We start from the raw sequence: 10,665 nt of genomic DNA, 5'->3' as shown, positions 1-10,665 counted from the left end.
CCGTTTCAAGTTCAAAGTGACGAGGAGGATGATGCTCCTGTAACAAAGAAGCATCTCAAAGAGCTCAACGAGAAGATTGACCTACTTCTCGCCTCCTCTTCCAACCAGCAGTCCTCTCTTTCTAAAGCTGCCCTTCAGAAAATTGTTGATGCCTTCTCCAGGGCTCAACATGATTCGGTGGCCTCAGCAACTGCTGCGATTAAAGCCTCTAGCAGAGCCTGTGAGGCTGCGACCGAAAAAGTCGATAAACTATTTTCTGACGCTTCTACCCTGCTGCAGTCCCTGCAGGAAAGTGCCAATGCCACCAAGACATCTTTAGAACCAATTGTTCAACAATTGGCCAACTTTGTCTCATCGGATTTGCCTTCGTTCGCTACTCTCCGCCAAAACATATGCGACGACAACTCGGCCCTTCGTGCCTCCATTGATGCTCGCCTCGCCAAGCTACAAGAGGATCTTGCAACCGAGCGTTCGTCAATGGACGATCTGGCAACCAAAACAACCGCCCTTGAGGTCAAGACAACTCAACTCTCCCAATCCCAACAACAACTGAAAGATCTTCGATCCGAAAGGGAGGTGATCAAGAAGTGTGTTTCGGATGTCCACGCTGCTATATCCAACATTCTGGAAGCACACGATCCCATCTTAAACTTTTCGGTGAGGCGTTCCCTTGCTGAAAAACTCTCTCCAGCCATCGATCTTCTTAACAAAGTAGAAGGGATCCCAAGTTTCGTGTCCATTCCGAAACAAGGGGGAGATGAGAAGACAGGATCAAAACCACCTCCTTCCTCCAAAGCTACTCACACGACCGAACCATCTCCGACTGATCAAGCTTTAGGCTCGGGTGTGAAGGACAAAGGTAAAAACATAGCTGAGGAAGAAGATGAAGAAGGCGACAAGGAGACCATTGCTGACATTTTAAAAAGAAAGAACAGTCGCAAGGTTGATGAAAATGCCAGTCGTGTGGTGCGAGAGGCTGAAGAAGCCGAACGCAAACAAAAAGAAGCCCACGATCTCCTTGAGAGCCGAAAGACTCTCTTCCCTGCCTGGACCAGGGAACGTTTGATTAAAGAGGCCATTGAAACTCCTAGCATTTTATGGCTCGAGCCGGTTATCTCGTTCGACTGCAACAACACTGTCGATTCGCAGTTCGATATGCCGCTGACTCGAAAGGCGTTCATCTTCCACGTCTTCTCAAACATCTTTGAAGTCCCTCACCCGAACGCTGAGCTTGACAGGGAGCTCATTGACTTCTATCTGGCGGCTGCTCATCCACAATTCCTTACTTGGAGCGCCCAGAAGATTGTAAACGTTCGGGTGCTGAAACCTTATACCGAAGGTTGTTTTATAAATGTTCGGTTCAAGTTGATTCGGGGATCTGCAAGAACTGCTCATCTTATCTCCCTGGCAGATCTACCGAATCTAAATCCTCATGATTGGATTGTCCTGTATAATATCCTTTTGACTAATGAAGCTGAATATGGTCCCATTCTAGACCATGTCACAAGGATGTTAGCCTGCTACATCATGGAGGTTGCCCTAATGGATCAGGAGGTCGCCACAGTCTTCAAGAAGAAACCAAAGATTGCTCCTGTGGGATCGGCCAGTGATCTCAACCAAATGCTATTGGGCAGGATCGACCCGAGACGCAACTCGGTTATGTTCACTAGAGCGGAAGGACAGAAATGTCTCTTCGCTTTAGCTGACAAGCATCTTTACACCACAACTTGTTTGGAGCATGTGTTGTTCATTATCAAACGGTGTAAAGAGAACTCGGCTGATGACAACAAGTACTTTGAAGATATGATTAATTGGTACATCCGGTTTAGACAGACCATTCTCTCCATAACCAACTTGATAATCCATAACTATTAGCTAGCCATAAGGACGAAATGGATTCGAACTAAACAAGAGTGTTTTCTACTTATTGAAAGAATTTGAGCTAAGTTCGTCTGATCTTGTAAAATCAGATAAAACCTTTTTTAAACTTCTTAATAATTAGTTAATTTGATAGCAAGTAGATTAATTAGTAACACTGTTCCCTGTGATCGATACCCGACTTACCCAAGCTATACTATAATCTAACTAGGTACACTACCAATAGGTGCATAGTTAGTCTAAGTTTGTTAGGTTATAAATATTAAAATTAGTGGGTACTTTTGTGCACATCAAGTTTTTGGCGCCGTTGCCGGGGAACGGTTTAGTTAATTATTAGTTTGTTTGCTTTAAATTAATTGATCCTTTTTGTAGGGTAAAACCTTCAAGAAGTTACTTTTCTGTTTTAATTTTTTTTCTGCATTACAGGACTCACGACGTGAACGCTTAAGATTCACGTCGTGAGAACTGAAGTTCTTAGTTTTGTTTATTTTAGTTTGTCTTTCTTAGTTCAGTTTTACGTTTTATCTTTTTGTTTTATTTCAGGAGTTCATGACCAGAGGTTCTAACACACCTTTGGTGCCATTACTTGAAGATCCCGATTTTGCAATTCACACAAAGAAGGATAAGAGTGTGAAAGAAGATAAAACACCAAAGAAAACGCCTTTACAAGAATTCAAGTCAGTGTTCTCAAAGAAGTTTGGGAAGAAAACGGGGGAGTCAAGTTCATCTTTAAAGAACAAGAGCAAGCTTGAACACTTAGATCAAATACTCGTCCAAATCGAGTCCGAATACGTTACTCAGACTGAATTTGAAGAACATACAAGTGAACCTAAAAACAAGCCAAGAAACAAGATGGCGAATATTGAAGAAATGTCCATGGGAGCCTACAAAAAGAGAACTCGATATGATGTTGGTCCAGGTTTAGTACAACCCACTATTCCTACCACTTCCACATTCGAGCTGAAAGGACATATCCTTTCTGAACTAAAGAATATCCCATTCTATGGAAAAGATCATGAGGATGCGTTCAAGCATTTAGATGAAGTGAACGACATTGATGATTACTTCAATGTCCCGAACGTTAACAGAGATATCATCTTGCTAAGGATGCTTCCCGTTACCTTTAAAGGAGCTGCAAAGGATTGGTTAAAAGCACTTCCACCTGGTACAATCACTACTTGGGCTCAAATGCGTGAGCAGTTTCTAGACCAATTATATCCACCATCAGAGATAGCTAAACTCAAGAAGGCAATAGCTAAATTTGAGCAAAACCCGGGGGAATCACTTTACGAAGCATGGGAGTGTTATTAAGGGTTGTTAAGGAATTGTCCTCAACATGACCTTAACATTCAACAAGAAGTGTCCATATTCTATTACAGGGTCAATGTTTTGACAAGACAAATCCTTGATTCTCAAGGACCGCTTACGAAGAAAAATCCGGGCAAGGTCAAGGAATTCGTTGAAGAATTTGCGAAGCACTCTCATGAATATCACGATCCAAGGAATGAAAGCGTGAAAGGAGTTGGGGGTGCACATTCTAACGAAATGGATGCCATGATGGCAATGCTTAACACTATGGATAGGAGATTGACCCAAATGGACCAATCAATTCATGCAATTCGTGTTGGTTGCGAGAGATGTAGTGGCCCACATTTGACAAAAGATTGCAACATGGATGAATATGGGAACAAGAAAGCTCAAGTTTGCTATTCAAGTGGAGATAAATACGATGAAGACTATGGAAAACCGAAGAAAGAGTGGTTGCCATACGAAAAATACAAGAAGCAAAAGGAAGAGAAATAAAAGCAAACTGGATAAGGCTTCTACCAAAAAGAGCAGCCAACAACCGAGAAGAAAGTGGACTTAGAAACCATGTTGACCCGATTCATGGAAGCATCCGAGAGAAGGCACGAAGATACCGATGCAGTGCTAAAAGAACACTTGAATATGATGAAGGAACATCACAAAATTTTGATTGACCAACAAGCTTCATTAAGAAATCATCAAGCATCAATTCAAAATTTAGAAGTCCAAGTTGGTCATCTTACTACTTTGGTTAATAACAAATTGTCTTCACAATCTCCCAAAAAGCAAGATCAATCTCACGTCATGGCCATTGATACTGAAGAAGAGGAGATTTATGAATTCCTAGAAGCACTAGAAGTGGAGACAAGGCCATCTGAACCGAAGCCAGAGAAGTCCAATCTAAAAAACGAAGAAGCTGCAGAAATGCCAGATTCACGTCGTGAGCTCGATATGTTCACGATGTGGGATCGGTCTGCACAAAAAAAAATTGTATCTGGTCCAACTTATAAAGTGCCTTTGCCATTCCCGTCTCGAGCACATCTTAGCCCACTGGAAAGGGAACATCTGGAGTTTATTCAACAAATAAAGGGTATTCCTATTAATACTCCTTTCATTGATTCGCTTTCAAAAATTCTAGAATACGCAAAGTTCCTCCAAGACTTAATAGACACTCGTCAGCAACTAAAGAAGAATTCTAATGTGATTCTAAGTGAGCAAAGCTCAAAATCTATATTATGAGAGTTGCCTATGAAGATGGGAGATCCTGGATGCCTTACTCTTCCATGTGAGTTCGGGAATAATTTGAAGATTTATGCTTTAGCAGATTCTGGGCTAGCATAAATTTGATGCCTTTTTCATTTTATCAGAAGCTGAATATTCTGAAGCTGAAGGCTACAAAGATGACTATTCACATGGCCAATCGTTCAGTGACACAACCTCGGGGCATTGTGCAACATATTCTTGTAAAATTTGAGAAATTTGTGTTTCAAATAGATTTTCTGGTGTGGGACATGAAAGAAGATCCCGATGTTCCGATTATTCTTGGCTGCCCGTTACTAAACACTATTGGGGCTTTATTTATTGATTCAATTACTAATATAGTAATAACCAACTTGATAATCCATAATTATTAGCTAGCCATAAGGACGAAATGGATTTGAACTAAACAAGTGTGTTTTCTACTTATTGATTGAATTTGAGTTAAGTTCGTCTGATCTTGTAAAATCAAATAAAACCTTTTTTAAACTTCTTAATAATTAGTTAATTTGATAGCAAGTAGATTAATTAGTAACATCGTTCCCTGTGATCGATACCCGACTTACCCAAGCTATACTATAATCTAACTAGGTACACTACCTATAGGTGCATAGTTAATCTAAGTTTGTTAGGTTATAAATATTAAAATTAGTGGGTACTTTTGTGCACATCAAGTTTTTAGCGCCGTTGTTGGGGAACGGTTTAGTTAATTATTAGTTTGTTTGCTTTAAATTAATTGATCCTTTTTGTAGGGTAAAACCTTCAAGAAGTTACTTTTCTGTTTTAATTTTTTTTTCTGCATTACAGGACTCACGACGTGAACGCTTAAGATTCACGCCGTGAGAACTGAAGTTCTTAGTTTTGTATATTTTAGTTCGTCTTTCTTAGTTTAGTTTTACGTTTTATCTTTTTGTTTTATTTCACGAGTTCATGACCAAAGGTTCTAACACACCTTTGGTGCCATCACTGGAAGATACCGATTTTGCAATTCACACAAAGAAGGATAAGAGTGTGAAAGAAGATAAAACACCAAAGAAAACGCCTTTACAAGAATTCAAGTCAGTGTTCTCAAAGAAGTTTGGGAAGAAAACGGGGGAGTCAAGTTCATCTTTAAAGAACAAGAGCAAGCTTGAACACTTAGATCAAATACTCGTCCAAATCGAGTCTGAATACGTTACTGATACTGAATTTGAAGAACATACAAGTGAACCTAAAAACAAGCCAAGAAACAAGATGGCGAATATTGAAGAAATGTCCATGGGAGCCTACAAAAAGAGAACTCGATATGATGTTGGTCCAGGTTTAGTACAACCCACTATTCCTACCACTTCCACATTCGAGCTGAAAGGACATATCCTTTCTGAACTAAAGAATATCCCATTCTATGGAAAAGATCATGAGGATGCGTTCAAGCATTTAGATGAAGTGAACGACATTGATGATTACTTCAATGTCCCGAACGTTAACAGAGATATCGTCTTGCTAAGGATGCTTCCCGTTACCTTTAAAGGAGCTGCAAAGGATTGGTTAAAAGCACTTCCACCTGGTACAATCACTACTTGGGCTCAAATGCCTGAGCAGTTTCTAGACTAATTATGTCCACCATCCAAGATAGCTAAACTCAAGAAGGCAATAGCTAATTTTGAGCAAAACCCAGGAGAGTCACTTTACGAAGCATGGGAGTGTTATAAAGGGTTGTTAAGGAATTGTCCTCAACATGACCTTAACATTCAACAAGAAGTGTCCATATTTTATGACAGGGTCAATGTAATGACAAGACAAATCCTTGATTCTCAAGGACCGCTTACGAAGAAAAATCTGGGCAAGGTCAAGGAATTGGTTGAAAATTTTGCAAAGCACTCTCATGGATATCACGATCCAAGGAATGAAAGCGTGAAAGGAGTTGGGGGTGCACATTCTAAGGAAATGGCTGCCATGATGGCAATGCTTAACACTATGGATAGGAGATTGACCCAAATGGACCAATCAATTCATGCAATTCGTGTTGGTTGCGAGAGATGTAGTGGCCCACATTTGACAAAAGATGGCAACATGGATGAATATGGGAACAAGAAAGCTCAAATTTGCTATTCAAGTGGAGATAAATACGATGAAGACTATGGAAAACCGAAGAAAGAGTGGTTGCCATACGAAAAATACAAGAAGCAAAAGGAAGAGAAATAAAAGCAAACTGGATAAGGCTTCTACCAAAAAGAGCAGCCAACAACCGAGAAGAAAGTGGACTTAGAAACCATGTTGACCCGATTCATGGAAGCATCCGAGAGAAGGCACGAAGATATCGATGCAGTGCTAAAAGAACACTTGAATATGATGAAGGAACATCACAAAATTTTGATTGAACAACAAGCTTCATTAAGAAATCATCAAGCATCAATTCAAAGTTTAGAAGTCCAAGTTGGTCATCTTACTACTTTGGTTAATAACAAATTGTCTCCACAATCCCCCGAAAAGCAAGATCAATCTCATGTCATGGCCATTGATACTGAAGAAGAGGCGATTTATGAATTGATAGAAGCACTAGAAGTGGAGACAAGGCCATCTGAACCGAAGCCAGAGAAGTCCAATCTAAAAAACGAAGAAGCTGCAGAAATGCCAGATTCACGTCGTGAGCTCGATATGTTCACGATGCGGGATCGGTCTCCACAAAAAAAAAATTGTATCTGGTCCAACTTATAAAGCGCCTTTGCCATTCCCGTCTTGAGCACATCTTAGCCCACTGGAAAGGGAACATCTGGAGTTTATTCAACAAATAAAGGGTATTCCTATTAATACTCCTTTCATTGATTCGCTTTCAAAAATTCTAGAATACGCAAAGTTCCTCCAAGACTTAATAGACACTCGTCAGCAACTAAAGAAGAATTCTAATGTGATTCTAAGTGAGCAAAGCTCAAAATCTATATTATGAGAGTTGCCTATGAAGATGGGAGATCCTGGATGCCTTACTCTTCCATGTGAGTTCGGGAATAATTTGAAGATTTATGCTTTAGCAGATTCTGGGCTAGCATAAATTTGATGCCTTTTTTATTTTATCAGAAGCTGAATATTCTGAAGCTGAAGGCTACAAAGATGACTATGCACATGGCCAATCGTTCAGTGACACAACCTCGGGGCATTGTGCAACATATTCTTGTAAAATTTGGGAAATTTGTGTTTCCAATAGATTTTGTGGTGTGGGACATGAAAGAAGATCCCGATGTTCCGATTATTCTTGGCCGCCCGTTACTAAACACTATTGGGGCTTTATTTATTGCTTTGATTACTAATATAATAATAACCAACTTGATAATCCATAATTATTAGCTAGCCATACGGACGAAATGGATTCGAACTAAACAAGAGTGTTTTCTACTTATTGATTGAATTTGAGTTAAGTTCGTCTGATCTTGTAAAATCAGATAAAACCTTTTTTAAACTTCTTAATAATTAGTTAATTTGATAGCAAGTAGATTAATTAGTAACACCGTTCCCTGTGATCGATACCCGACTTACCCAAGCTATACTATAATCTAACTAGGTACACTACCTATAGGTGCATAGTTAGTCTAAGTTTGTTAGGTTATAAATATTAAAATTAGTGGGTACTTTTGTGCACATCAAGTTTTTGGCGCCGTTGCCGGGGAACGGTTTAGTTAATTATTAGTTTGTTTGCTTTAAATTAATTGATCCTTTTTGTAGGGTAAAACCTTCAAGAAGTTACTTTTCTGTTTAATTTTTTTTCTGCATTACAGGACTCACGACGTGAACGCTTAAGATTCACGCCGTGAGAACTGAAGTTCTTAGTTTTGTTTATTTTAGTTCGTCGTTCTTAGTTCAGTTTTACGTTTTATCTTTTTGTTTTATTTCAGGAGTTCATGACCAGAGGTTCTAACACACCTTTGGTGCCATCACTTGAAGATCCCGATTTTGCAATTCACACAAAGAAGGATAAGAGTGTGAAAGAAGATAAAACACCAAAGAAAACGCCTTTACAAGAATTCAAGTCAGTATTCTCAAAGAAGTTTGGGAAGAAAACGGGGGAGTCAAGTTCATCTTTAAAGAACAAGAGCAAGCTTGAACACTTAGATCAAATACTCGTCCAAATCGAGTCCGAATACGTTACTCAGACTGAATTTGAAGAACATACAAGTGAACCTAAAAACAAGCCAAGAAACAAGATGGCGAATATTGAAGAAATGTCCATGGGAGCCTACAGAAAGAGAACTCGATATGATGTTGGTCCAGGTTTAGTACAACCCACTATTCCTACCACTTCCACATTCGAGCTGAAAGGACATATCCTTTCTGAACTAAAGAATATCCCATTCTATGGAAAAGATCATGAGGATGCGTTCAAGCATTTAGATGATGTGAACGACATTGATGATTACTTCAATGTCCCGAACGTTAACAGAGATATCGTCTTGCTAAGGATGCTTCCCGTTACCTTTAAAGGAGCTGCAAAGGATTGGTTAAAAGCACTTCCACCTAGTACAATCACTACTTGGGATCAAATGCGTGAGCAGTTTCTAGACCAATTATATCCACCATCAGAGATAGCTAAACTCAAGAAGGCAATAGCTAAATTTGAGCAAAACCCGGGGGAATCACTTTACGAAGCATGGGAGTGTTATTAAGGGTTGTTAAGGAATTGTCCTCAACTTGACCTTAACATTCAACAAGAAGTGTCCATATTCTATTACAGGGTCAATGTTTTGACAAGACAAATCCTTGATTCTCAAGGACCGCTTACGAAGAAAAATCCGGGCAAGGTCAAGGAATTCGTTGAAGAATTTGCGAAGCACTCTCATGAATATCACGATCCAAGGAATGAAAGCGTGAAAGGAGTTGGGGGTGCACATTCTAACGAAATGGCTGCCTTGATGGCAATGCTTAACACTATGGATAGGAGATTGACCCAAATGGACCAATCAATTCATGCAATTCGTGTTGGTTGCGAGAGATGTAGTGGCCCACATTTGACAAAAGATTGCAACATAGATGAATATGGGAACAAGAAAGCTCAAGTTTGCTATTCAAGTGGAGATAAATACGATGAAGACTATGGAAAACCGAAGAAAGAGTGGTTGCCATACGAAAAATACAAGAAGCAAAAGGAAGAGAAATAAAAGCAAACTGGATAAGGCTTCTACCAAAAAGAGCAGCCAACAACCGAGAAGAAAGTGGACTTAGAAACCATGTTGACCCGATTCATGGAAGCATCCGAGAGAAGGCACGAAGATACTGATGCAGTGCTAAAAGAACACTTGAATATGATGAAGGAACATCACAAAATTTTGATTGACCAACAAGCTTCATTAAGAAATCATCAAGCATCAATTCAAAGTTTAGAAGTCCAAGTTGGTCATCTTACTACTTTGGTTAATAACAAATTGTCTTCACAATCTCCCGAAAAGCAAGATTAATCTCATGTCATGGCCATTGATACTGAAGAAGAGGCGATTTATGAATTCCTAGAAGCACTAGAAGTGGAGACAAGGCCATCTGAACCTAAGCCAGAGAAGTCCAATCTAAAAAACAAAGAAGTTGCAGAAATGCCAGATTCACGTCGTGAGCTCGATATGTTCACGATCAATGGCCAGCGTGATCGTACACACACTCGGGGAAACTATTTTATCTTTTGATATGTAATCGTTTGAAACTACGATGTTATTTTGGAAATCTAAACCAATTACTCATGTCTTAATGGTTGTAAAAATGAAAATTTTTGGTTGGCAATTTTATGATGTTACAAGTTGGTATCAGAGCCTTGGTTTGAGGGATTCGGGTACACCTTCGGGTGTAACTAGACTCAAACCGGGGATTGGGGAAAATTGTTTTTACAAAAAATTTAATTTAAATAATCAAAAATTTAAATTTTGAAATGTGAGACAACCGAAGAAGAAAAAGTGTGTACGGTCAGCTAGCGCCCGAACGGTAAAAATCCCCAAAATACTCTTATTATATGTGTTACGATTTATGATGTTACAAGTTGGTATCAGAGATGACTTGGGAGCCGGAGCGGGAGATGCGGGAGCAGCATCCGGAACTTTTTGACTAAGCGGGACTTCGAGGGCGAAGTCTTATTCTAGTGGGGGAGATTTGTAACAGCCCGGATCCCCAGGTACCTTCATTTCTTTATATATTTTGGCATTCTGTGAGGGGACTCGGCGAGTTGGTGGTTGAACTCGTCGAGTCGGGTCGCGGTTTTTAGCGGGGGTTCGCGTC

At 39.7% G+C, this 10,665-nt stretch overlaps 3 non-coding genes across 3 annotated transcripts; all 3 read right to left on the bottom strand.

The window, feature by feature from the left end:
• Window positions 1-3,114: 3,114 nt before the first annotated feature.
• Window positions 3,115-3,221, bottom strand: LOC144998999 (small nucleolar RNA R71). The gene has a single exon (XR_013660529.1). It is a non-coding gene; the product is annotated as a small nucleolar RNA R71 (small nucleolar RNA).
• A 2,836-nt stretch (window positions 3,222-6,057) lies between these two features.
• Window positions 6,058-6,164, bottom strand: LOC144998973 (small nucleolar RNA R71). Its single transcript, XR_013660504.1, has one exon. It is a non-coding gene; the product is annotated as a small nucleolar RNA R71 (small nucleolar RNA).
• Window positions 6,165-8,999: 2,835 nt separating this feature from the next.
• LOC144999049 (small nucleolar RNA R71) lies at window positions 9,000-9,106 on the bottom strand. The gene has a single exon (XR_013660575.1). It is a non-coding gene; the product is annotated as a small nucleolar RNA R71 (small nucleolar RNA).
• Between the last annotated feature and the right edge of the window lie 1,559 nt (window positions 9,107-10,665).

The sequence above is a fragment of the Lactuca saligna genome, chromosome 5 (assembly GCF_052625555.1).
Source record: "Lactuca saligna cultivar CGN05327 chromosome 5, ASM5262555v1, whole genome shotgun sequence".
In the NCBI taxonomy this organism is placed as follows: domain Eukaryota; kingdom Viridiplantae; phylum Streptophyta; class Magnoliopsida; order Asterales; family Asteraceae; genus Lactuca; species Lactuca saligna.
Note: the sequence above shows the minus strand (reverse complement) of the source record. Positions and strands in the feature narration are given on the sequence as shown.